Source organism: Lissotriton vulgaris, chromosome 1_1 (genome assembly GCF_964263255.1).
Source record: "Lissotriton vulgaris chromosome 1_1, aLisVul1.2, whole genome shotgun sequence".
In the NCBI taxonomy this organism is placed as follows: Eukaryota; Metazoa; Chordata; class Amphibia; order Caudata; family Salamandridae; genus Lissotriton; species Lissotriton vulgaris.
Genome location: NC_141685.1, coordinates 231,565,365 through 231,590,773, shown reverse-complemented (window position 1 = coordinate 231,590,773; position 25,409 = coordinate 231,565,365). Strand labels below are relative to the sequence as shown.

At 42.0% G+C, this 25,409-nt stretch overlaps 13 non-coding genes across 13 annotated transcripts; all 13 read left to right on the top strand.

The window, feature by feature from the left end:
* The first annotated feature begins 3,755 nt into the window (after nt 1–3,755).
* TRNAK-CUU (transfer RNA lysine (anticodon CUU)) lies at nt 3,756–3,828 on the top strand. Its single transcript has one exon. It is a non-coding gene; the product is annotated as a tRNA-Lys (tRNA).
* Nucleotides 3,829–4,381: 553 nt separating this feature from the next.
* TRNAA-AGC (transfer RNA alanine (anticodon AGC)) lies at nt 4,382–4,454 on the top strand. Its single transcript has one exon. It is a non-coding gene; the product is annotated as a tRNA-Ala (tRNA).
* A 989-nt stretch (nt 4,455–5,443) lies between these two features.
* Nucleotides 5,444–5,516, top strand: TRNAA-AGC (transfer RNA alanine (anticodon AGC)). Its single transcript has one exon. It is a non-coding gene; the product is annotated as a tRNA-Ala (tRNA).
* A 990-nt stretch (nt 5,517–6,506) lies between these two features.
* TRNAA-AGC (transfer RNA alanine (anticodon AGC)) lies at nt 6,507–6,579 on the top strand. The gene has a single exon. It is a non-coding gene; the product is annotated as a tRNA-Ala (tRNA).
* Nucleotides 6,580–18,830: 12,251 nt separating this feature from the next.
* On the top strand, nt 18,831–18,903 carry TRNAA-AGC (transfer RNA alanine (anticodon AGC)). Its single transcript has one exon. It is a non-coding gene; the product is annotated as a tRNA-Ala (tRNA).
* A 990-nt stretch (nt 18,904–19,893) lies between these two features.
* TRNAA-AGC (transfer RNA alanine (anticodon AGC)) lies at nt 19,894–19,966 on the top strand. The gene has a single exon. It is a non-coding gene; the product is annotated as a tRNA-Ala (tRNA).
* Nucleotides 19,967–20,319: 353 nt separating this feature from the next.
* On the top strand, nt 20,320–20,392 carry TRNAK-CUU (transfer RNA lysine (anticodon CUU)). Its single transcript has one exon. It is a non-coding gene; the product is annotated as a tRNA-Lys (tRNA).
* A 1,850-nt stretch (nt 20,393–22,242) lies between these two features.
* Nucleotides 22,243–22,315, top strand: TRNAA-AGC (transfer RNA alanine (anticodon AGC)). The gene has a single exon. It is a non-coding gene; the product is annotated as a tRNA-Ala (tRNA).
* Nucleotides 22,316–22,668: 353 nt separating this feature from the next.
* TRNAK-CUU (transfer RNA lysine (anticodon CUU)) lies at nt 22,669–22,741 on the top strand. Its single transcript has one exon. It is a non-coding gene; the product is annotated as a tRNA-Lys (tRNA).
* Nucleotides 22,742–23,305: 564 nt separating this feature from the next.
* Nucleotides 23,306–23,378, top strand: TRNAA-AGC (transfer RNA alanine (anticodon AGC)). Its single transcript has one exon. It is a non-coding gene; the product is annotated as a tRNA-Ala (tRNA).
* A 352-nt stretch (nt 23,379–23,730) lies between these two features.
* On the top strand, nt 23,731–23,803 carry TRNAK-CUU (transfer RNA lysine (anticodon CUU)). Its single transcript has one exon. It is a non-coding gene; the product is annotated as a tRNA-Lys (tRNA).
* Nucleotides 23,804–24,558: 755 nt separating this feature from the next.
* Nucleotides 24,559–24,631, top strand: TRNAK-CUU (transfer RNA lysine (anticodon CUU)). The gene has a single exon. It is a non-coding gene; the product is annotated as a tRNA-Lys (tRNA).
* Nucleotides 24,632–24,780: 149 nt separating this feature from the next.
* On the top strand, nt 24,781–24,853 carry TRNAK-CUU (transfer RNA lysine (anticodon CUU)). The gene has a single exon. It is a non-coding gene; the product is annotated as a tRNA-Lys (tRNA).
* The last annotated feature ends 556 nt before the right edge of the window (nt 24,854–25,409 follow it).

Sequence of the window (25,409 nt, the reverse complement as noted above, 5' to 3'; positions counted from 1 at the left end):
GCTATCTGCGAACTTAAACTCTGCAACAACTGCTAGTAATACACTATTTTCCGATCAGACAGTACCAGCGAAGAAGAAATACAACCTTAGAAGCCATAAAAAGGACAAATAAAGCAGGCAACTGCATATTGTGATTTTTGATATATTGAACCTTTTGCCTTCAGCCAGGAAGTTTGCTATTGTTTATTGTTTTTAAAAATTGCCTTGCCGTCTGGGTAGCCGTAGGGTCGTGGCTGTGTGCCTAGTTTGAATTTGCAGGGGTCTGACACAAGGTCGATCTTTCTGTTAGTTCTGGGAACTCCCAGGGCTGATAGAGGCATTTTCATCTACGTACACATCATCAGTGGTCGCGAGCGGATTGTAGAAGATGGAGCTTCCTGCGCTGCAACGAAAGAATGTGATTTACGTTCGCAGAAACAGACTTAATAGAATTCTTCACAGCAAATGTTTCTTGATGCAATGTGCCGTTACATTTGTGATTGTTTTAGCAACATTGGTGGGTGGAATCGTCTTTAGCATAAATTTGATTTTTGTTCCAGTTTCTACAGTACCTCCCCTTGATCCTGCTATTTCTACTGTTTCCTCTATACACTCTCTTCACCCGTTTCCGGAACATGAGCAAGCCAGACGCTCAGAATTCACCAACAACACTTTTGTACAGCTCTTGCACCAACACCAACTGGTAGTTAACACGACAGACTGCTGGGTGTGTGGCTTGATACCTCACACTATGGATAAAGGTATTCCATATCTGGTTTTGCCTTACAGCTATAATGGATCATTTCAGGCCTTCCAAACCATCTTTGCTTATGCCCTTGAAACCTATCCTCCACGTCCACCACGTTCCACTAAATATAACTCTGCTAACAAAGCTTTAGTCCAGGGAATTATTGACATGGTCAAGGACGTCAATAATACTCCATCATACCCTAGAGACGAATTGCGAGTATATTTAAGTTGGAATACTTCAGAGTATCGCCTTAGTTTAGGAGAAAGCAAGCGTAAAAGCTCAACTCCAATCTGGGTCGTACCTCACCGAGGTCAGGTCTGTTTGCAAGGTAATGGGAGAAATCCGAGAGCTCAGCTAGGGAGGAGTGAGTGCGTAGAGACTTATGTGTTTCCGGCTAACTCTTCCCCTGCCTTTCTTACTGCTAGGGGTACCTATTTCATTTGTCGAGACAGAGCTTATACATGGTTGCCTGCCGACTTCTCAGGATCCTGTTATATTGCTCGGTTATTGCCTCCGACATACACTGCTTCACCCGATTACCACAGAACAAGAGTAGCGAGAGGTGTCTTCAGCAAGGAAGATACCGCTGGTCAGGAAGCCGGAGACTTCTTCAAAGGCTTCCTTCCGTTCTGGGGACCTATGGCCAATAGTAGAAACATACGTCAGCTAACACGGGTAGTTGAATCTACTATTACTGAAACTGCTGGAGCCCTTAGCAATCTGACAGCTGAGCTTCAGGCGGATAGGCTCATGACGTTGCAGAACCGTATGGTTCTAGACGTTATACTTGCAGATCGAGGTGGGGTATGCAGAATGATCCAATCGAGCTGCTGTGTCTTTATTCCTAATAATGCTCCAACAGTCTATGAGGCGATCTCTAAGTTGCACAAGATTTCAGACTCCATACATGTAGACAAGGGAAACTGGTCCTTCATGGAGTGGTTTTGGACTCTGATCTCAGCGTGGGGATGGAAGGTTCTAATGGTCATTGGTGTCATCCTAGTATTCCTATTCTCATGTTGTCTGATTATCCAGTGTGGTCCTGCTCTGTGTAGTCTTTGTGCTGCGACTTGTCTCAGAAAACCACCTGCGTTTGGAGAAAAGACACGAGAAAGGATGATGATACAACAACATGTCACTGACCTGATGAGCATAGAACTAGATTCTGACATAGACTGAGTAATTGCCTATGTAAGGGCAAAAGGAGGGTCTGAGGTTCCGTGACGGTTCTGTGACGACTTGAACCCGTGTTTTCAAGTTTGTCGGAAATACCTAATATTGGTATCAGTGAACCGCAAATGATCCATTTAGTATATCCTAGTGTTTTCGCTACGCTACGAGCAAGAGCACTCCTTCCATTGACATATTTCTGATATACCCACGGCATCCATCTTAGACCATGGCCGCCATTTTGTGTTTCCTTGCCCTCACATATGCAATAGCCTCGGATCACTTCATTCACTCCACTTTGATTAAGGACACGTAGCCTTAGCCGGAGATTCACCTCTTACATGACACGTGCACCTTAAACCAGATCACGCTGTAGCTGCATGACTCGACAAAGGCTGCCTCCTCTGCCCGAGGCTTGCCCTGCCAAACTGGTCTTCGTGTCCATTGTACCTGATCATGATTAGGCGGCCGAAGCCGGTAGCCTTGCCCATTTACAACCCACAAACATCCCTTATCCCACTTTTCTATCTTCCACACCTGGCTCTGTTTCTTTCTTTCTGAATCTTTATTAGGGGGAGGTAACGAACTTTACGATGAGGCGGTCCAGGTCCTGAATGCAATATTGACAGGGAATTGTGACAAACTAGTGGGAACCCCTCTCTTCAGAATGTTTGGCCCCAGATATTATCGACGGTTCCTGTGTAACACCAAATATTTATTGTTTTAGACACAAAGGTTTTGGGAATGTATTACATGTAAAGAATTTGCCCCTAGCATAAAAAACCGTATATAAGGAGCAACCCACTTTGTACAAATCGAACAGGCTCCTAGTCTCTGCCCGTGTGTAGATTCTGTGACTTCTGTGTCCCTGCAGTAATAAACCTTTGGTCTTTGACGCCACCATCGAGAAGCCCGTGTTTCTGTTCATTTGTGCACCAAGGCAGGTGGAACTCCGGGGTCTTTGGGTGTTGTACCCTGACACCTCTGGACGGAACCAAAAAGTCCAGAACTCCAAGCCCGGCTAGCTCAGTCGGTAGAGTATGAGACTCTTAATCTCAGGGTCGTGGGTTCGAGCCCAACGTTGGGCGAAAATGAGTAATTTTTGCTGGATTATTGCATTGACTCTCATAATCTGGTGAATATTCTTGCATTAGACATGCAATAACTATCAAAAATGGTATCTCTCTTGGTTTCTCATTGGTGGGAAATTTAACTTCAAGATTAGGTAGGGTATGAGTCTAGATGAACACACCACAATATCACTCATATTCGAGTAGTAAACAGGCCAACCTGAACTGTAAAACATCCCATAAGTGAAGGTAAGGCATAAGTTAGGAGTGAACTGAACACTGTTATGGGCAATTGGACTTCAAATAAAGTGTGGAAGGCAGTGAGGTTACTTTTTTCATGTTATGCAAATTAAACACACAGGGGAATTAGCTCAAATGGTAGAGCGCTCGCTTAGCATGCGAGAGTTAGCGGGATCAATGCCCGCATTCTCCATTATAAAATTTGCATACATTTTATTTTTAACTTGTCATTGCCAAGGTCATTGCAGAGTAAGAACAGAAAAATCACAGATGGCTTTCAAATATGGTCTCATTATAACAACTAAAGTGGTTTAATCAAAAGGGTTCAGGTATTCTTTAGCATGTGAGAGGAATTTGAATTCTCATGCAATCTCAAAATGAAGTTCTCACAACTTCCGTTTTCATTTTCTCCTATTTTTTTTGACACTCTGTCCTCTGAAGGATGTATAAATCTGGCTTTCCTTGCAAAACAAGAGTAGAGGAATATCCAGGATTTGATTTTCTTCACAAAAAGGGATTGGTCTGCATACTGTCTTAAGGAGGGAGCCCGGCTAGCTCAGTCGGTAGAGCATGAGACTCTTAATCTCAGGGTCGTGGGTTCGAGCCCCACGTTGGGCGAAAACGAGTAATTTTTGCCTGAATATTGCATTGACTCTCATAATATGGATATTAATCTTGCATTAGACATGCAATAACTCCCAAAAATTGTCCAGGAATGGATTTCCTTCATAAAAAATGATTAGTCTGCATACCATCTTGAAGTTGGGAGCCCGGCTAGCTCAGTCGGTAGAGCATGAGACTCTTAATCTCAGGGTCGTGGGTTCGAGCCCCACATTGGGCGAAAATTAGTAATTTTTGCTGGACTCCCATAATCTGGTGATTATTCTTGCATTAGCCATGCAATAACTATCAAAAATGGTATCTCCCTTGGTTTCTCATTGGTGGGAAATTTAACTTCAAGATTAGGTAGGGTATGAGTCTAGATGAACACACCACAATATCACTCATATTCGAGTAGTAAACAGGCCAACCTGAACTGTAAAACATCCCATAAGTGGAGGTAAGGCATAAGTTAGGAGTGAACTGAACACTGTTATGGGCAATTGGACTTCAAATAAAGTGTGGAAGGCAGCGAGGTTACTTTTTTCATGTTATGCAGATTAAACACACAGGGGAATTAGCTCAAATGGTAGAGCGCTCGCTTAGCATGCGAGAGGTCGCGGGATCGATGCCCGCATTCTCCATTATAAAATTTGCATACATTTTATTTTTAACTTGTCATTGCCAAAGTCATTGCAGAGTAAGAACAGAAAAATCACAGATGGCTTTCAAATATGGTCTCATTATAACAACTAAAGTGGTTTAATCAAAAGGGTTCTGGTATTCTTTAGCATGTGAGAGGAATTTGAATTCTTATGCAATTTCAAAATGAAGTTCTCACAACTTCCGTTTTCATTTTCTCTTATTTTTTTTGACACTCTGTCCTCTGAAGGATGTATAAATCTGGCTTTCCTTGCAAAACAAGAGTAGAGGAATATCCAGGATTTGATTTTCTTCACAAAAAGGGATTGGTCTGCATAATGTCTTAAGGAGGGAACCCGGCTAGCTCAGTCGGTAGAGCATGAGACTCTTAATCTCAGGGTCGTGGGTTCGAGCCCCACGTTGGGCGAAAACGAGTAATTTTTGCCTGAATATTGCATTGACTCTCATAATATGGAGATTAATCTTGCATTAGACCTGCAATAACTCCCAAAAATTGTCCAGGAATGGATTTCCTTCATAAAAAATAATTAGTCTGCATACCATCTTGAAGTGGGAGCCCGGCTAGCTCAGTCGGTAGAGCATGAGACTCTTAATCTCAGGGTCGTGGGTTTGAGCCCCACGTTGGGCAAAAATGAGTCATTTTTGCTGGATTATTGCATTGACTCTCATAATCTGGTGAATATTCTTGCATTAGACATGCAATAACTATCAAAAATGGTATCACCCTTGGTTTCTCATTGGTGGGAAATTTAACTTCAAGATTAGCTAGGGTATGAGTCTAGATGAACACACCACAATATCACTCATATTCGAGTAGTAAACAGGCCAACCTGAACTGTAAAACATCCCATAAGTGAAGGTAAGGCATAAGTTAGGAGTGAACTGAACACTGTTATGGGCAATTGGACTTCAAATAATGTGTGGAAGGCAGTGAGGTTACTTTTTTAATGTTATGCAGATTAAACACACAGGGGAATTAGCTCAAATGGTAGAGCGCTCGCTTAGCATGCGAGAGGTAGCGGGATCGATGCCCGCATTCTCCATTATAAAATTTGCATACATTTTATTTTTAACTTGTCATTGCCAAGGTCATTGCAGATTAAGAACAGAAAAATCACAGATGGCTTTCAAATATGGTCTCATTATAACAACTAAAGTGGTTTAATCAAAAGGGTTCAGGTATTCTTTAGCATGTGAGAGGAATTTGAATTCTTATGCAATCTCAAAATGAAGTTCTCACAACTTCCGTTTTCATTTTCTCTTATTTTTTTTTGACACTCTGTCCTCTGAAGGATGTATAAATCTGGCTTTCCTTGCAAAACAAGAGTAGAGGAATATCCAGGATTTGATTTTCTTCACAAAAAGGGATTGGTCTGCATACTGTCTTAAGGAGGGAACCCGGCTAGCTCAGTCGGTAGAGCATGAGACTCTTAATCTCAGGGTCGTGGGTTCGAGCCCCATGTTGGGCGAACACGAGTAATTTTTGCCTGAATATTGCATTGACTCTCATAATATGGAGATTAATCTTGCATTAGACCTGCAATAACTCCCAAAAATTGTCCAGGAATGGATTTCCTTCATAAAAAATGATTAGTCTGCATACCATCTTGAAGTGGGAGCCCGGCTAGCTTAGTCGGTAGAGCATGAGACTCTTAATCTCAGGGTCATGGGTTTGAGCCCCACGTTGGGCGAAAATGAGTAATTTTTGCTGGATTATTGCATTGACTCTCATAATCTGGTGAATATTCTTGCATTAGACATGCAATAACTATCAAAAATGGTATCTCCCTTGGTTTCTCATTGGTGGGAAATTTAACTTCAAGATTAGCTAGGGTATGAGTCTAGATGAACACACCACAATATCACTCATATTCGAGTAGTAAACAGGCCAACCTGAACTGTAAAACATCCCATAAGTGAAGGTAAGGCATAAGTTAGGAGTGAACTGAACACTGTTATGGGCAATTGGACTTCAAATAAAGTGTGGAAGGCAGTGAGGTTACTTTTTTCATGTTATGCAGATTAAACACACAGGGGAATTAGCTCAAATGGTAGAGCGCTCGCTTAGCATGCGAGAGGTAGCGGGATCGATGCCCGCATTCTCCATTATAAAATTTGCATACATTTTATTTTTAACTTGTCATTGCCAAGGTCATTGCAGAGTAAGAACAGAAAAATCACAGATGGCTTTCAAATATGGTCTCATTATAACAACTAAAGTGGTTTAATCAAAAGGGTTCAGGTATTCTTTAGCATGTGAGAGGAATTTGAATTCTTATGCAATCTCAAAATGAAGTTCTCACAACTTCCATTTTAATTTTCTCTTATTTTTTTTGACCCTCTGTCCTCTGAAGGATGTATAAATCTGGCTTTCCTTGCAAAACAAGAGTAGAGGAATATCCAGGATTTGATTTTCATCACAAAAAGGTATTGGTCTGCATACTGTGTTAAGGAGGGACCCCGGCTAGCTCAGTCGGTAGAGCATGAGACTCTTAATCTCAGGGTTGTGTGTTCGAGCCCCATGTTGGGCGAAAAAGAGTAAGTTTTGCCTGAATATTGCATTGACTCTCATAATATGGAGATTAATCTTGCATTAGATCTGCAATAACTCCTGAGAGAGCGCAATTTGAATATAAAGTATATCGTAGCCATATTTAGACGTATATGTTATAAACGTAGGAATGAAACACATATCGTAATGTAAAGTTGACGATAATAGCATAAAGGCCAACTAACGTGATAACATGGTATAGGAAATGTAAATGTATTCACGTGTTAAACATGCATTAGATTTAGAAGGCCCGTATACATAATGAGTAAACATAGAAATGTGTAGAAATGCTTAAGAAATGTAGAACGTGCACAGTAGAATTCGTGTACGTGTGTAACTTTATATGGAAAGACGTAGAGAAATGTAACGTGGATAAATGTATAAGAGAACTTACATAACGATGTAAACAAGGAGAATGCATAAGTTATACTCTACGCAGTCGTATTCTATGTATTATATATTCTATGTAAAATGTATTCAAGTATAACTAAGACTTTGCTAAAAGTACGAATATATAAATGTATGTTAAAGGTTACACTGTGTAGAAGGTTTTTGTAGGAATGCTGGAAGAGTTTAGGTCATTTGTGATTATAACCCGACTGACCAAGAGTTCGAAGGAGCATAGTCAAATGTATGTAATTTAGAGGGCTTGTAAAAGTCGTAAATAGCTTGATGTGGACGTGAGAGCCAAGAAGTCTAGCACTTGTTAGATTTAAGGTGACAATGCCGGACGGAGCTTATTGCTCGAACGTGAGGAGAGACACTTTGAATGTGAACCATGTTTTGACAAGACCATTCACAGGACCTAGAAGGGTCAAGTTAAGCGACATGGAGTTGAAGTTTTGTCTAAGGTCGTTTGACTTTTGCGCTAAAAGTGTCAATGAAGGTAGCCAGCGAGATGATGAAGATGACATCTAAGGAGAAGGGTCAACTTAACGAACGACGCAAGGAATGGACCAATGGAAGAAGCAGGAAGCTGACATCATCGGGGAAAGTCCGTGGTGGGCGTCAAGGGGCGTTCCACCCACACTGTGATTGTGTATTTTAGGGACAGCACCCCGGGGAGGAGAGCAATTAGCATTAGGCTAAGGCGAGAGCGAAGGCAAGGGTAGATGCCTTGAGCAGATGCGCTGAGAGATCAGAGTGCAAGGGAGCAGTAGGCCGAGGACCCTTAGAGAGAGCGGATGGGTAGGCAGATAGGGTACTGCTTCTGAAACTTAAGATTCTTTTAGAGGCTAAGAGAGTTTGAACTTCTTTGGAAGTCAAACTGCTGACACCTTTTTAGGGAAGAAACTTGCGAAGTAGGGATGTCACGTAGCATAGAGTAGGGACAGTTTTAACTTGGTTATTTTATCTTACTGCAGGTGACGCAGAAGGAACCACTTCACATCAAAGCTTAAGTTGCTGATATTATAACTGATTTTGTCATTTGTATACTTTGAGATTTTATCCTGAGTGGATTGTATTGCATTCAAAATTACTTCATATAAAAACTCTTAAACTTTATCAGTTGTAAGTGGTTCTTCGGAGTGGCGTCAGTTAATGGGGTTTGTCTAACCTATGCGGGGGTTGTCTTTTACTCAATGACAGATATAACTCGGTCCGAAATTGACGAATGAGATAAATTATTAAATTGATCATAATCAAAAATTGATATCAAAATCTCATTCCCCGCAGTTGGTAGCAGAGTATGATGGTTATCTTCTTGAGGAAGACGACCTAGGCCAGGTTAATTTACCCCAAGGTCCCTAGTCATCGACGACCAGAAGAAGAATTGCAGCTGGAGACGGTGCTGACGGTGCGTCGAGAGAAAAGCAGCAGAGTCGGTCGAGAGTGAGTATAAGGGTCATGCGTTGTAAGATTGCGGTGTTTTATGTTGTTCCTGTGTTGTGATGTCAAGCGGAGTTGAATGCCTGTAGTGTGATTGGGGGAAGGTTGTGAGCGCGCGCAACCGGATGAAATCTTATGTCCAGGGGACTTAAGTGGTTCGGGTGTATCGAACACCCAGAGTAATTTGTCTACCATTGAAAGGGGGTCATGAGGTACCATTGATTTCCCGACAGACCGATGATAGGGGGAGCGTATGTGTGAGTGAATGGGTAGCGGACGCTGGTCGTACGTTTACTGTGTGTAAGTAACCTATCAGTTGAGGCAAGTGTCCGACCGTAAGAGGAAAGACGCTGTGCCAGTTGAGGTAGCAATTACAGTTAGACTGTGGCCGTACAGTCAGAGAAAAGTGATCGCTTGGACGGAAGTAGTCATTTTTCAGTGTATGAATGAAAACGCATGTGAGATCGTGAGACGAGTTGAGAAACGAGGGAAGCTGCTGAAGAAGAGACAAGTGACGTCAGCGTAGAGCCGCGCTGAGATTGGTCAGTCAGCGTAGAACCGTGCTGGGATAGGCGGTTAAGCGAGAGTCGCACAGGGATTGGTGGTAGTCATCAAGACGTAAATAAGGAAGAGAATTAGCAAGGATCAAAATGAAGTGTTTCAAGGGTTTAGGAAAAATCTTTAAAAGAAAAAGGAGAAATTTATATGCCGGAGAAGAAGCTCCACCAGAGGGCACACCAGCTTATTATATGGCAGTAAATGTAGGCTTACACTCGATACTGTGGATTTCCGAGTGGCACAGGCTAACTGAAGGGCATAAAGAACTGGCGTTTCCGAGATTCGGAACGTTTAAACTAGACGTGTTGAACCAGCTGAAAGCGACAATGCTTTCAACAAGACCTCTACCGAGGCCAACACAATTTGAAGCACTTGGTGTGTGGTTTAGAACAGCACACGAAAGGGGCGTAAAGAGGCGCCAAGAGAGAGTGAGACGATCAGTAAAGGCAGTACAGGATGCCAAATGGGATGAAGAAGCTAAGAAATGGAGAGTACAAAAGATAGAAGCGGACAAACTGTTCACCATGATAGAGGCTACGGGGGAAAGGAAACCTCTAGAACAAGAAGATGAGGAAAGCGAGTCGGAGGAGGATCTAATAGAGAGGTTATTAACAGATAGACCACCTCCATACAGCGGTGAACTTGCGAGTCCCATATTACCGCAAGCAGACGGAGCTAGGTGGGGGGAATATAAATCGATCCCAGTAACAGAGTGGGACGCTAACAAGACTGAGGAAATACCCCAAACTAGTTCTGAACAGAGAGTAGTGGGAAGATTTGTGGTCCAGAAGGTGCCAGAGACGCAATGCGCTAGGTCGTACCAAATGCCGGACGCCTTGCAGGTTCCGGTTACCATAGGCCCTATTGTGTCAATCTATAACCCAGAAGGGGTTCAGCAGGATGAACAGGCACGATGGGACAGTGAAAGAGCAGAAGGGGAGAATAGGAATGCCACAATGAATCCCCACAGGCAAATACGAGCACCAATAAGTCGGAGTACCCCATTAGATTCCGCAACGGGTCCCAGGATAGAACAGGGAGGTCAAAGAGGGCCAATGGATTTGAGAGGTCCTAAACCGAAGTCTTTTAAGGAGTTAAGAGAATATTTGAAAGAATGGGAAACTGTCGAAGAGGCTCGGGGTAGGAGTTTAGAAACGGGACCTGAGTGGAGAGAAGAGGACAACAGGATTCTCTCTCATTGTGGAGCTGGCGAAAGCAGCCCCGAGTGGGAGAGAGGAAGTCAAGAAAGCAGAAGAGATACTTGTCCTACCATTAGCGGCAATAGACAAATGTGCGATGACAGGAGTGCAGGGTGTGGCGAAGTGCCTCGCGTCACCTTCAGTGAAGGGGAACGTAGGACACAGGAGTACCGGAATACCTTTAGGTGCACACACCATGCCCCAGGTGAGGAAGTGAGACACTGGAGTCACGGAAACATGGAGAGTCGCGAAGCGTCTCGACATGCATCCGGTGATAGTGGGCAGAGTCAGGAGAACATAGGGAGTCGCGAAACGTCTCGCCATCCATCCGGTGATCGCGAAAGAGATCACGGGAACATGGAGGGCCGTGAAGGACCTTATCGTTTATTAAGCGACACCAGACAACAAGCGAGTTACGGTGGGTTAGAACAGAACGGTGGATCCTGTCTCACATCTGGAGAAACCGAGCCGAAAAGTCGGAACGTAGGGTTGGGGGACGGAGCATTATTCCACCATACCCCACGTGAAGATGGAAAGGCTTGGGATCTAGAGGGGTGGGAACGAAGAGAAGGAAGGAAGACTCCTCATAACTCACCTGTGCTCAGGCGTAGGGCGCATAGTGGAGGTGAGAGGGATATGAGAGAACAACACAGAACTGAAATGCTGAGAGCTGAAATAAAAGCAAAACGACTTGACGTAATGAGTTTGAAGTCAGATTTGGATGAAATAATTGATGGTACAGTGTCACTAGAGAGATTAGACTTGTATACACCAGATGAAATACTGTTCTTATCCAAGGATATTACTCGTAGAGCGAGGTCAGCTAATGAGAACCTATCTAATTTGGCAAACAGGTACATTGTAGACCTGTCGCGAACTAAGGCTTTACAGAGTAACCATAGGCTAACTTGCACAGATCGGGATCTGGATGAGCGTAGAACGATCGCGCTGAAGGTACACATAAGGGAATTGATTTTAAGTATCAGAATATGGAGAGATCTGGATAGATGGGAGGAAAGATGGTCCAAGAAGGGCTCTGTCAGACGGAGCGCACTTGGGAGGTCCCAGGACGCAGACTTGATGCGAATGGAAGCCTTCCCTTTGCGAGAAATCGCGAATGGAAGCTACGTTCACGTGCCCTGGAGTAGGGGGGATTTGGCGGCATTTACCAATTCCTTCCCAAAGCTTAGAGATAATCCCGTCGAGTGGTACAAACAGGTAGAAAGATTCGTGAAGATCTCGAAGGTACTGTAGATCGATTTGAACACACTGTTCGATATCGTATTACCCGGAGATTTGTGGACGGCGTGCAAGCTTAGTGTTGAATGGCCTAATTGTGAGCCTCCGAGGGATACCCGGACGAATGGTCCATCAGTTAGAGTCATGGAAAAATACGAGAGAGTAATAACATGGCTAAAAGATAAAGTGCCGGTGCAAGACATAGACTGGGTTAAGATAGATCGAACTACTCAGGAACCGAAAGAGACAGTTCATGAGTTCTATGAGAGATTACTGAAAGCATTCAAGCAGTACAGCGGGTTAGATGTAATGGATCCTAAGGACATTGGACAGTTTGTTTCGAAGTTTGTCCTCGGATTGAGACCAGAAATATGCCTAATGATCCAACAGCATCTGATCTGTTGGCAGAACAAACCTTTAGATGAAATTCTGAGGTATGCAAGGTACTGTAGTGATGAGATAGACTCTAAGGCAAAGAAGCTTAAAGAAAAGTTAATGCTAGTGCAAATGCAAGCTGCTGGAAAGGATAAACCGCGGCAACAGGGAACAGGAACGCAGGCGAAGAAACAGAATAATCAGAGCAGAGATGAGGAAGAAAGACCGAGACCGAGAATGGATATCGCGACACTGAAAAAGACGACGAGATGCCATCAGTGTAACGAGGTGGGACACTGGCGACGCGAGTGTCCTTACAATGTTGAGTCAGGGGAATTAGAGCAGGAGGAGGAAGAGGTTCAGAACAACGTGGTTAAGGGAGCCACAGTCCCGAAGGGCAAGTTTGTCAAAGGGGGGACTCAGACTCCTCGAGCCCCGTTTCCTCAACCACCTCGCATCTCAAACGGAGGGAAAACCTACAGACAGATGCCATTGTTTGTAGGAGGAGAGGAATGCTACTACGTTGATCCACTTACAGGGCAGCGGGCGAATAGGGAGGAAGATTGTACTCTAGGAGCCGCCTTGGAAGTAGATCAGAGAGGACCATACGTAGAGGCTGAAATAGCGGGATGTCCTACAACCTTTCTGGTGGATACGGGGGCCACTCGATCCACGTTGAGATCCGCGGTAGTCCCAGGTCTGCCAATATCAGGAGAAATGGTTCAGGTGGTAGGAGTCGCGAACAAAAGGATGACGAATCCCCTGACCGAACCAGTGTCAGTTAGTCCAATGGCAAGGAAATTGCATGGATCAGCACACATAGGAAGAGATGCTATGGTGAGAGTATTCAGACAGACGTGGTTCAATCCTAAGTTTAGAGTAGCGGCAGAAGCAGTGTGTCAGCGATGTGCGATCTGTCAGCAACTAAATGTGGGAAAGAGAACACCAGTTACATTGAGTCACATTGGGAGGTCTGGGGGGCCTTTCAATAGGATGCAGATTGACTTTATAGAAATGCCTCCGTGCAACAGACTCAGATACGTTTTAGTGATTATCTGCATATTTTCTAGATGGGTTGAGGCTTACCCTACACGTAGGTGCGATACACTTACAGTAGCAAAATTGTTACTTAGAGAGTTGATACCGAGGTTTGGGGTGCCATCCTCTTTGGAATCGGACAGAGGAACTCATTTTAATAGCGAAGTGGTGAAGATGCTGTGTTCAGCTTTGAATATCGATCAGAAGTTACACTGCAGCTATCGACCAGAAGCTTCAGGGATTGTAGAACAAATTAACAGTACCATCAAGTCCAGACTGGCTAAAGTTTGTTCATCGACATCCCTGAGTTGGCCAGACGCACTTCCAGTAGTTCTTATGAGCATACGTAGCACACCTGATAGAAGGACAGGCCTCTCTCCACACGAAGTGCTAATGGGGAGAGCTATGAGGTTGCCATCGGTTCCGACTGCAGCGCTAGTGAACATCACAGACGATTTTATCTTGGACTACTGCAAGGGACTATCTGATGCCGTTAATTCTGTGTCCCTCCAGGTCCAGGCTGCAGAGGTTCCATCAGTACAGGACTTGTGTCATGACCTGAGTCCAGGAGACTGGGTCCTGGTGAAGAAGCACGTCAGGAAGAACTGCTTAGACGTGCGTTGGCGAGGACCATTTCAAGTCATACTTGTAACGAATACCGCAGTGAAGTGTGGAGGTCTGCCAAACTGGATACATGCCTCACACACCCGAAGAGTGCCAACACCTCCAGAAGAAACAGCTCCTCTCTCGGATGAGAATCCAGCGGGAAGCGGAGAAGTCATAGAGGGGGAAAACCAAGCTGGGGAGGTGATCGAAGAAACTGAAACTGTGTTGGAACAGGACGACGAAGGTCAGGACACTAGCGGGACCGAAGTCGCCTCAGGAGAAGAAAGTAATTGGGAGTCCGACACAGATATTGAACAAACTGAGAGTGACCAAGAGACAGGTCCTAGAATAAGGAGCGGAAAGACAAAGAGTGACGAAGCCAGTTGGCCGGAGGGAAGGAAAAGGCCAAATTCGGAAGAAAAGAAAGAAAGAACCCTTGTTCCGATCGCTGAAGAATCGGATCAGGAGGAAGAAACGACAGACTCAGGAACTGAGAGTCCACGAAGATCGAGAAGGATACGCGTGCCCTGCAGAAGGTACGCCACCCCAGAGTGGACTTATCTAGCAGATGTCTTGGGGACAGAAATCTGGGAGAGTGAAGAGCGTGAAAGTAATCGATCTCGATCCATTTGTGGCAGTGGAGATATGGATGTTGACGCCTGGACTCGAGACTGAGGGGTTACTGACTTTCACACTTCCCATACCCCCATACTTGAGTCGGATTACAGATTTAGTGTTGAACAGATTACAATTTCCAACATTTGGTCATCAAATATCAGAGGAAGAAGATGAAGTCATTCGGTTTGAATTGTTGGAACTTGTTGCAAGAGCTGCAGGTACGAGAATAATTGTTGATACTTAAAGACTTTGTATATAAGTTATAAAGAAGAAGATAACCTAGCGCCGAGTGGAAAGAAGAATAAAATTAGGGATTACATTTAGAGGACGGAGAAGGGCTAGGGTTGTCTGCTGCTAAGAGAGAAAAGGCATTTTTGTGAAAAAGAGACTTTATAGATAAAAAGCACTTTAAAGACTGAGAAAGCAACCAAGCAACCAAAGACTGGAAAGGAAACCATTTGCTAGAGAACGAGGTACGCTGTTTGATGACATGGAGGACGGCAACCCAAACAGAAAAGCTAGATGTATAGTAGGTACACTTATAGCAGTAGTGATATTTCTCATAATTACAGTAGTGACAATATCTTACATAATAGGACAGGAGAAAGATAAAGAAATAGCGAATGTAAAAACTGTAACGACTTTGAAACCCGCTCTTGTGGGAAAGAAGGAGGAGAGCACTGTTATACGTGAAAAGGCGTTACTTGCAGATGAAGCTCGTAGATTACACGTAGACGAGTCACAGGGAAATTTCAGGTCAAACGCATACGCTAAACTGTTATATGAGTATATCGATGCCATGGAGGCCAAAGATTGCTACGTTTGTATGCAATTGCCGGCTTCTGTAGACGAAGGCATTAGATATCACCATCTCCCATTGACTTATGGGATAACATGTAGTTTACTGCTTAGTATATTTTATGGTAGAGAAGGATTTGAGTACTACTTTTCAAATTATGATTCGGTACTGCCTGAAGTTCCGAATTATAAGCAAATGAATAAGTGGGACTATTACAAAAAGGAGGATAGACTGGCTGAATTCTTTCTTCCTTGGGATACATTAGATACATCATATGCACGTAGAAATAATCTGACTTGCAAAGTGTCAGAGGTAGAGAAAAGGTTTATAGCACAAGTAGATGACCGATACAGAAGGCAGAAGATTCTAAAATTGTCAGGACAATGGAAAATAGACTGGACAGAAGAAGAGAAGGCACATAAAAAGAAAGGTAGCAATGGTCCAATAGCATTGGATAGAACGCAGAAGGGAAAGTTATGTTTAGCTCGAAGCAAGACGTATTATGAGAGTGAATTTGTAGGTGAAGTTAGTTGCGAGCACTCTTTTAAACTAGAGTACTACACGAAAGATTTTATGAAAGGGATGCAAGCTATTCCGAATGTGTATTTTGTATGTGGGAGAAATGCCTATGTAAAACTACCTGATAATTGGTATGGTTCGTGTTACTTGGCAATTGTCTTCCCCAAAATATATCATGCAAAGGATTTGGCGATAATAGAAGGAAAGGCTTCGACGAGAACGAAAAGGGAAGTAGGAGATGCAGAGGTAGTAGGAGATGTATTTGGAGCGATGTTTCCATTGTTAGGCTTGATCCTCAACGATGTTAAAATTAGAAGGTTAGCGACAGTCGTGGATAGATTGTCTGCCAGTACTGCAAGGTCATTAATGTTAGTAGAAGGTGAGATGCAGTCGATCAGAGCAATGGTTTTACAGAACAGACTTGCTTTAGATGTGATATTAGCAAAGGAAGGCGGAGTTTGTAAAACTTTGAAAGTTCAGGAATGTTGTACTTATATTCCTGATAATTCAAAACCACTTGAGAAAGTCATACGGAACATTACACAGATTCATCAAGAAATTGAAGATTTATCAAAAATAAATGTTTGGGAAAAAGTTGGAAATGGAGTGGGAAAGGTTGGAAGTTGGTTTGCTAATCTTGGCAAAAGTATAGTTTGGTATATTTTAAAGCCTGTATTAATAGTATTAATTTGCATAATTACATTAGTAGGATTAGTAAAATTGTATAAGTGGTATAGGTCGAACCAGTTACAAAGATCGATGAGAGACCAGGAAAGGAGACTAGCTGTTCTACAAGATCAACAGTATAAAAGTCTGAGAGCACTTGAATCGATAAAAAGAGGAACTGATGTAACTAGTTCTGTATAAAAGATGTATTCAAATTGCTTTTAGTGATGACTCCTAAAAGTCATCAAAGGGGGGAACTGAGAGAGCGCAATTTGAATATAAAGTATATCGTAGCCATATTTAGACGTATATGTTATAAACGTAGGAATGAAACACATATCGTAATGTAAAGTTGACGATAATAGCATAAAGGCCAACTAACGTGATAACATGGTATAGGAAATGTAAATGTATTCACGTGTTAAACATGCATTAGATTTAGAAGGCCCGTATACATAATGAGTAAACATAGAAATGTGTAGAAATGCTTAAGAAATGTAGAACGTGCACAGTAGAATTCGTGTACGTGTGTAACTTTATATGGAAAGACGTAGAGAAATGTAACGTGGATAAATGTATAAGAGAACTTACATAACGATGTAAACAAGGAGAATGCATAAGTTATACTCTACGCAGTCGTATTCTATGTATTATATATTCTATGTAAAATGTATTCAAGTATAACTAAGACTTTGCTAAAAGTACGAATATATAAATGTATGTTAAAGGTTACACTGTGTAGAAGGTTTTTGTAGGAATGCTGGAAGAGTTTAGGTCATTTGTGATTATAACCCGACTGACCAAGAGTTCGAAGGAGCATAGTCAAATGTATGTAATTTAGAGGGCTTGTAAAAGTCGTAAATAGCTTGATGTGGACGTGAGAGCCAAGAAGTCTAGCACTTGTTAGATTTAAGGTGACAATGCCGGACGGAGCTTATTGCTCGAACGTGAGGAGAGACACTTTGAATGTGAACCATGTTTTGACAAGACCATTCACAGGACCTAGAAGGGTCAAGTTAAGCGACATGGAGTTGAAGTTTTGTCTAAGGTCGTTTGACTTTTGCGCTAAAAGTGTCAATGAAGGTAGCCAGCGAGATGATGAAGATGACATCTAAGGAGAAGGGTCAACTTAACGAACGACGCAAGGAATGGACCAATGGAAGAAGCAGGAAGCTGACATCATCGGGGAAAGTCCGTGGTGGGGGTCAAGGGGCGTTCCACCCACACTGTGATTGTGTATTTTAGGGACAGCACCCCGGGAGGAGAGCAATTAGCATTAGGCTAAGGCGAGAGCGAAGGCAAGGGTAGATGCCTTGAGCAGATGCGCTGAGAGATCAGAGCGCAAGGGAGCAGTAGGCCGAGGACCCTTAGAGAGAGCGGATGGGTAGGCAGATAGGGTACTGCTTCTGAAACTTAAGATTCTTTTAGAGGCTAAGAGAGTTTGAACTTCTTTGGAAGTCAAACTGCTGACACCTTTTTAGGGAAGAAACTTGCGAAGTAGGGATGTCACGTAGCATAGAGTAGGGACAGTTTTAACTTGGTTATTTTATCTTACTGCAGGTGACGCAGAAGGAACCACTTCACATCAAAGCTTAAGTTGCTGATATTATAACTGATTTTGTAATTTGTATACTTTGAGATTTTATCCTGAGTGGATTGTATTGCATTCAAAATTACTTCATATAAAAACTCTTAAACTTTATCAGTTGTAAGTGGTTCTTCGGAGTGGCGTCAGTTAATGGGGTTTGTCTAACCTATGCGGGGGTTGTCTTTTACTCAATGACAGATATAACTCGGTCCGAAATTGACGAATGAGATAAATTATTAAATTGATCATAATCAAAAATTGATATCAAAATCTCATTCCCCGCACTCCCAAAAATTGTCCAGGAATGGATTTCCTTCATAAAAAATAATTAGTCTGCATACCATCTTGAAGTGGGAGCCCGGCTAGCTCAGTCGGTAGAGCATGAGACTCTTAATCTCAGGGTCGTGGGTTTGAGCCCCACGTTGGGCAAAAATGAGTAATTTTTGCTGGATTATTGCATTGACTCTCATAATCTGGTGAATATTCTTGCATTAGACATGCAATAACTATCAAAAATGGTATCACCCTTGGTTTCTCATTGGTGGGAAATTTAACTTCAAGATTAGCTAGGGTATGAGTCTAGATGAACACACCACAATATCACTCATATTCGAGTAGTAAACAGGCCAACCTGAACTGTAAAACATCCCATAAGTGAAGGTAAGGCATAAGTTAGGAGTGAACTGAACACTGTTATGGGCAATTGGACTTCAAATAATGTGTGGAAGGCAGTGAGGTTACTTTTTTAATGTTATGCAGATTAAACACACAGGGGAATTAGCTCAAATGGTAGAGCGCTCGCTTAGCATGCGAGAGGTAGCGGGATCGATGCCCGCATTCTCCATTATAAAATTTGCATACATTTTATTTTTAACTTGTCATTGCCCAGGTCATTGCAGATTAAGAACAGAAAAATCACAGATGGCTTTCAAATATGGTCTCATTATAACAACTAAAGTGGTTTAATCAAAAGGGTTCAGGTATTCTTTAGCATGTGAGAGGAATTTGAATTCTTATGCAATCTCAAAATGAAGTTCTCACAACTTCCGTTTTCATTTTCTCTTATTTTTTTTTGACACTCTGTCCTCTGAAGGATGTATAAATCTGGCTTTCCTTGCAAAACAAGAGTAGAGGAATATCCAGGATTTGATTTTCTTCACAAAAAGGGATTGGTCTGCATACTGTCTTAAGGAGGGAACCCGGCTAGCTCAGTCGGTAGAGCATGAGACTCTTAATCTCAGGGTCGTGGGTTCGAGCCCCATGTTGGGCGAAAACGAGTAATTTTTGCCTGAATATTGCATTGACTCTCATAATATGGAGATTAATCTTGCATTAGACCTGCAATAACTCCCAAAAATTGTCCAGGAATGGATTTCCTTCATAAAAAATGATTAGTCTGCATACCATCTTGAAGTGGGAGCCCGGCTAGCTTAGTCGGTAGAGCATGAGACTCTTAATCTCAGGGTCATGGGTTTGAGCCCCACGTTGGGCAAAAATGAGTAATTTTTGCTGGATTATTGCATTGACTCTCATAATCTGGTGAATATTCTTGCATTAGACATGCAATAACTATCAAAAATGGTATCTCCCTTGGTTTCTCATTGGTGGGAAATTTAACTTCAAGATTAGCTAGGGTATGAGTCTAGATGAACACACCACAATATCACTCATATTCGAGTAGTAAACAGGCCAACCTGAACTGTAAAACATCCCATAAGTGAAGGTAAGGCATAAGTTAGGAGTGAACTGAACACTGTTATGGGCAATTGGACTTCAAATAAAGTGTGGAAGGCAGTGAGGTTACTTTTTTCATGTTATGCAGATTAAACACACAGGGGAATTAGCTCAAATGGTAGAGCGCTCGCTTAGCATGCGAGAGGTAGCGGGATCGATGCCCGCATTCTCCATTATAAAATTTGCATACATTTTATTTTTAACTTGTCATTGCCAAGGTCATTGCAGAGTAAGAACAGAAAAATCACAGATGGCTTTCAAATATGGTCTCATTATAACAACTAAAGTGGTTTAATCAAAAGGGTTCAGGTATTCTTTAGCATGTGAGAGGAATTTGAATTCTTATGCAATCTCAAAATGAAGTTCTCACAACTTCCGTTTTCATTTTCTCTTATTTTGTTTTGACACTATGTCCTATGAAGGATGTATAAATATGGCTTTCCTTGCAAAACAAGAGTAGAGGAATATCCAGGATTTGATTTTCTTCACAAAAAGGGATTGGTCTGCATACTGTCTTAAGGAGGGAGCCCGGCTAGCTCAGTCGGTAGAGCATGAGACTCTTAATCTCAGGGTCGTGGGTTCGAGCCCCACGTTGGGCGAAAACGAATAATTTTTGCCTGAATATTGCATTGACTCTCATAATATGGAGATTAATCTTGCATTAGACCTGCAATAACTCCCAAAAATTGTCCAGGAATGGATTACCTTCATAAAAAATGATTAGTCTGCATACCATCTTGAAGTTGGGAGCCCGGCTAGCTCAGTCGGTAGAGCATGAGACTCTTAATCTCAGGGTCGTGTGTTCGAGCCCCACGTTGGGCGAAAAAGAGTAATTTTTGCCTGAATATTGCATTGACTCTCATAATATGGAGATTAATCTTGCATTAGACCTGCAATAACTCCCAAAAATTGTCCAGGAATGGATTTCCTTCATAAAAAATAATTAGTCTGCATACCATCTTGAAGTGGGAGCCTGGCTAGCTCAGTCGGTAGAGCATGAGACTCTTAATTTCAGGGTCGTGGGTTCGAGCCCCACGTTGGGCGAAAATGAGTAATTTTTGCTGGATTATTGCATTGACTCTCATAATCTGGTGAATATTCTTGCATTAGACATGCAATAACTATCAAAAATGGTATCTCCCTTGGTTTCTCATTGGTGGGAAATTTAACTTCAAGATTAGCTAGTGTATGAGTCTAGATGAACACACCACAATATCACTCATATTCGAGTAGTAAAAAGGCCAACCTGAACTGTAAAACATCCCATAAGTGAAGGTAAGGCATAAGTTAGGAGTGAACTGAACACTGTTATGGGAAATTGGACTTCAAATAAAGTGTGGAAGGCAGTGAGGTTACTTTTTTCATGTTATGCAGATTAAACACACAGGGGAATTAGCTCAAATGGTAGAGCGCTCGCTTAGCATGCGAGAGGTAGCGGGATCGATGCCCGCATTCTACATTATAAAATTTGCATACATTTTATTTTTAACTTGTCATTGCCAAGGTCATTGCAGAGTAAGAACAGAAAAATCACAGATGGCTTTCAAATATGGTCTCATTATAACAACTAAAGTGGTTTAATCAAAAGGGTTCAGGTATTCTTTAGCATGTGAGAGGAATTTGAATTCTTATGCAATCTCAAAATGAAGTTCTCACAACTTCCGTTTTCATTTTCTCTTATTTTTTTTTGACACTCTGTCCTCTGAAGGATGTATAAATCTGGCTTTCCTTGCAAAACAAGAGTAGAGGAATATCCAGGATTTGATTTTCTTCACAAAAAGGGATTGGTCTGCATACTGTCTTAAGGAGGGAACCCGGCTAGCTCAGTCGGTAGAGCATGAGACTCTTAATCTCAGGGTCGTGGGTTCGAGCCCCATGTTGGGCGAAAACGAGTAATTTTTGCCTGAATATTGCATTGACTCTCATAATATGGAGATTAATCTTGCATTAGACCTGCAATAACTCCCAAAAATTGTCCAGGAATGGATTTCCTTCATAAAAAATGATTAGTCTGCATACCATCTTGAAGTGGGAGCCCGGCTAGCTCAGTCGGTAGAGCATGAGACTCTTAATCTCAGGGTCATGGGTTTGAGCCCCACGTTGGGCAAAAATGAGTAATTTTTGCTGGATTATTGCATTGACTCTCATAATCTGGTGAATATTCTTGCATTAGACATGCAATAACTATCAAAAATGGTATCTCCCTTGGTTTCTCATTGGTGGGAAATTTAACTTCAAGATTAGCTAGGGTATGAGTCTAGATGAACACACCACAATATCACTCATATTCGAGTAGTAAACAGGCCAACCTGAACTGTAAAACATCCCATAAGTGAAGGTAAGGCATAAATTAGGAGTGAACTGAACACTGTTATGGGCAATTGGACTTCAAATAAAGTGTGGAAGGCAGTGAGGTTACTTTTTTCATGTTATGCAGATTAAACACACAGGGGAATTAGCTCAAATGGTAGAGCGCTCGCTTAGCATGCGAGAGGTAGCGGGATCGATGCCCGCATTCTCCATTATAAAATTTGCATACATTTTATTTTTAACTTGTCATTGCCAAGGTCATTGCAGAGTAAGAACAGAAAAATCACAGATGGCTTTCAAATATGGTCTCATTATAACAACTAAAGTGGTTTAATCAAAAGGGTTCAGGTATTCTTTAGCATGTGAGAGGAATTTGAATTCTTATGCAATCTCAAAATGAAGTTCTCACAACTTCCGTTTTCATTTTCTCTTATTTTTTTTTGACACTCTGTCCTCTGAAGGATGTATAAATCTGGCTTTCCTTGCAAAACAAGAGTAGAGGAATATCCAGGATTTGATTTTCTTCACAAAAAGGGATTGGTCTGCATACTGTCTTAAGGAGGGAGCCCAGCTAGCTCAGTCGGTAGAGCATGAGACTCTTAATCTCAGGGTCGTGGGTTCGAGCCCCACGTTGGGCGAAAACGAGTAATTTTTGCCTGAATATTGCATTGACTCTCATAATATGGAGATTAATCTTGCATTAAACCTGCAATAACTCCCAAAAATTGTCCAGGAATGGATTTCCTTCATAAAAAATGATTAGTCTGCATACCATCTTGAAGTGGGAGCCTGGCTAGCTCAGTCGGTAAAGCATGAGACTCTTAATCTCAGGGTCGTGGGTTCGAGCCCCACGTTGGGCGAAAATGAGTAATTTTTGCTGGATTATTGCATTGACTCTCATAATCTGGTGAATATTCTTGCATTAGACATGCAATTACTATCAAAAATGGTATCTCCCTTGGTTTCTCATTGGTGGGAAATTTAACTTCAAGATTAGCTAGGGTATGAGTCTAGATGAACACACCGCAATATCACTCATATTCGAGTAGTAAACAGGCCAACCTGAACTGTAAAACATCCCATAAGTGGAGGTAAGGCATAAGTTAGGAGTGAACTTAACACTGTTATGGGCAATTGGACTTCAAATAAAGTGTGGAAGGCAGTAAGGTTACTTTCTTCATGTTATGCAGATTAAACACTCAGGGGAATTAGCTCAAATGGTAGAGCGCTCGCTTAGCATGCGAGAGGTAGCGGGATCGAATCCTGCATTCTCCATTATAAAATTTGCCTACATTTTATTTTTAACTTGTCATTGCCAAGGTCATTGCAGAGTAAGAACAGAAAAATCACAGATGGCTTTCAAATATGGTCTCATTATAACAACTAAAGTGGTTTAATCAAAAGGGTTCAGGTATTCTTTAGCATGTGAGAGGAATTTGAATTCTTATGCAATCTCAAAATGAAGTTCTCACAACTTCCGTTTTCATTTTCTCTTATTTTTTTTTTGACACTGTCCTCTGAAGGATGTATAAATCTGGCTTTCCTTGCAAAACAAGAGTAGAGGAATATCCAGGATTTGATTTTCTTCACAAAAAGGGATTGGTCTGCATACTGTCTTAAGGAGGGAGCCCGGCTAGCTCAGTCGGTAGAGCATGAGACTCTTAATCTCAGGGTCGTGGGTTCGAGCCCCACGTTGGGCGAAAATGAGTAATTTTTGCTGGACTCTCATAATCTGGTGATTATTCTTGCATTAGACATGCAATAACTATCAGAAATGGTATCTCCCTTGGTTTCTCATTGGTGGGAAATTTAACTTCAAGATTAGCTTGGGTATGAGTCTAGATGAACACACCGCAATATCACTCATATTCGAGTAGTAAACAGGCCAACCTGAACTGTAAAACATCCCATAAGTGAAGGTAAGGCATAAGTTAGGAGTGAACTGAACACTGTTATGGGCAATTGGACTTCAAATAAAGTGTGGAAGGCAGTGAGGTTACTTTTTTCATGTTATGCAGATTAAACACACAGGGGAATTAGCTCAAATGGTAGAGCGCTCGCTTAGCATGCGAGAGGTTGCGGGATCGATGCCCGCATTCTACATTATAAAATTTGCATACATTTTATTTTTAACTTGTCATTGCCAAGGTCATTGCAGAGTAAGAACAGAAAAATCACAGATGGCTTTCAAATATGGTCTCATTATAACAACTAAAGTGGTTTAATCAAAAGGGTTCAGGTATTCTTTAGCATGTGAGAGGAATTTGAATTCTTATGCAATCTCAAAATGAAGTTCTCACAACTTCCGTTTTCATTTTCTCTTATTTTTTTTTTGACACTGTCCTCTGAAGGATGTATAAATCTGGCTTTCCTTGCAAAACAAGAGTAGAGGAATATCCAGGATTTGATTTTCTTCACAAAAAGGGATTGGTCTGCATACTGTCTTAAGGAGGGAGCCCGGCTAGCTCAGTCGGTAGAGCATGAGACTCTTAATCTCAGGGTCGTGGGTTCGAGCCCCACGTTGGGCGAAAACGAGTAATTTTTGCCTGAATATTGCATTGACTCTCATAATATGGAGATTAATCTTGCATTAGACCTGCAATAACTCCCAAAAATTGTCCAGGAATGGATTTCCTTCATTAAAAATTATTAGTCTGCATACCATCTTGAAGTGGGAGCCCGGCTAGCTCAGTCGGTAGAGCATGAGACTCTTAATCTCAGGGTCGTGGGTTCGAGCCCCACGTTGGGCGAAAATGAGTAATTTTTGCTGGATTATTGCATTGACTCTCATAATCTGGTGAATATTCTTGCATTAGACATGCAATTACTATCAAAAATGGTATCTCCCTTGGTTTCTCATTGGTGGGAAATTTAACTTCAAGATTAGCTAGGGTATGAGTCTAGATGAACACACCGCAATATCACTCATATTCGAGTAGTAAACAGGCCAACCTGAACTGTAAAACATCCCATAAGTGGAGGTAAGGCATAAGTTAGGAGTGAACTTAACACTGTTATGGGCAATTGGACTTCAAATAAAGTGTGGAAGGCAGTAAGGTTACTTTCTTCATGTTATGCAGATTAAACACTCAGGGGAATTAGCTCAAATGGTAGAGCGCTCGCTTAGCATGCGAGAGGTAGCGGGATCGATGCCCGCATTCTACATTATAAAATTTGCATACATTTTATTTTTAACTTGTCATTGCCAAGGTCATTGCAGAGTAAGAACAGAAAAATCACAGATGGCTTTCAAATATGGTCTCATTATAACAACTAAAGTGGTTTAATCAAAAGGGTTCAGGTATT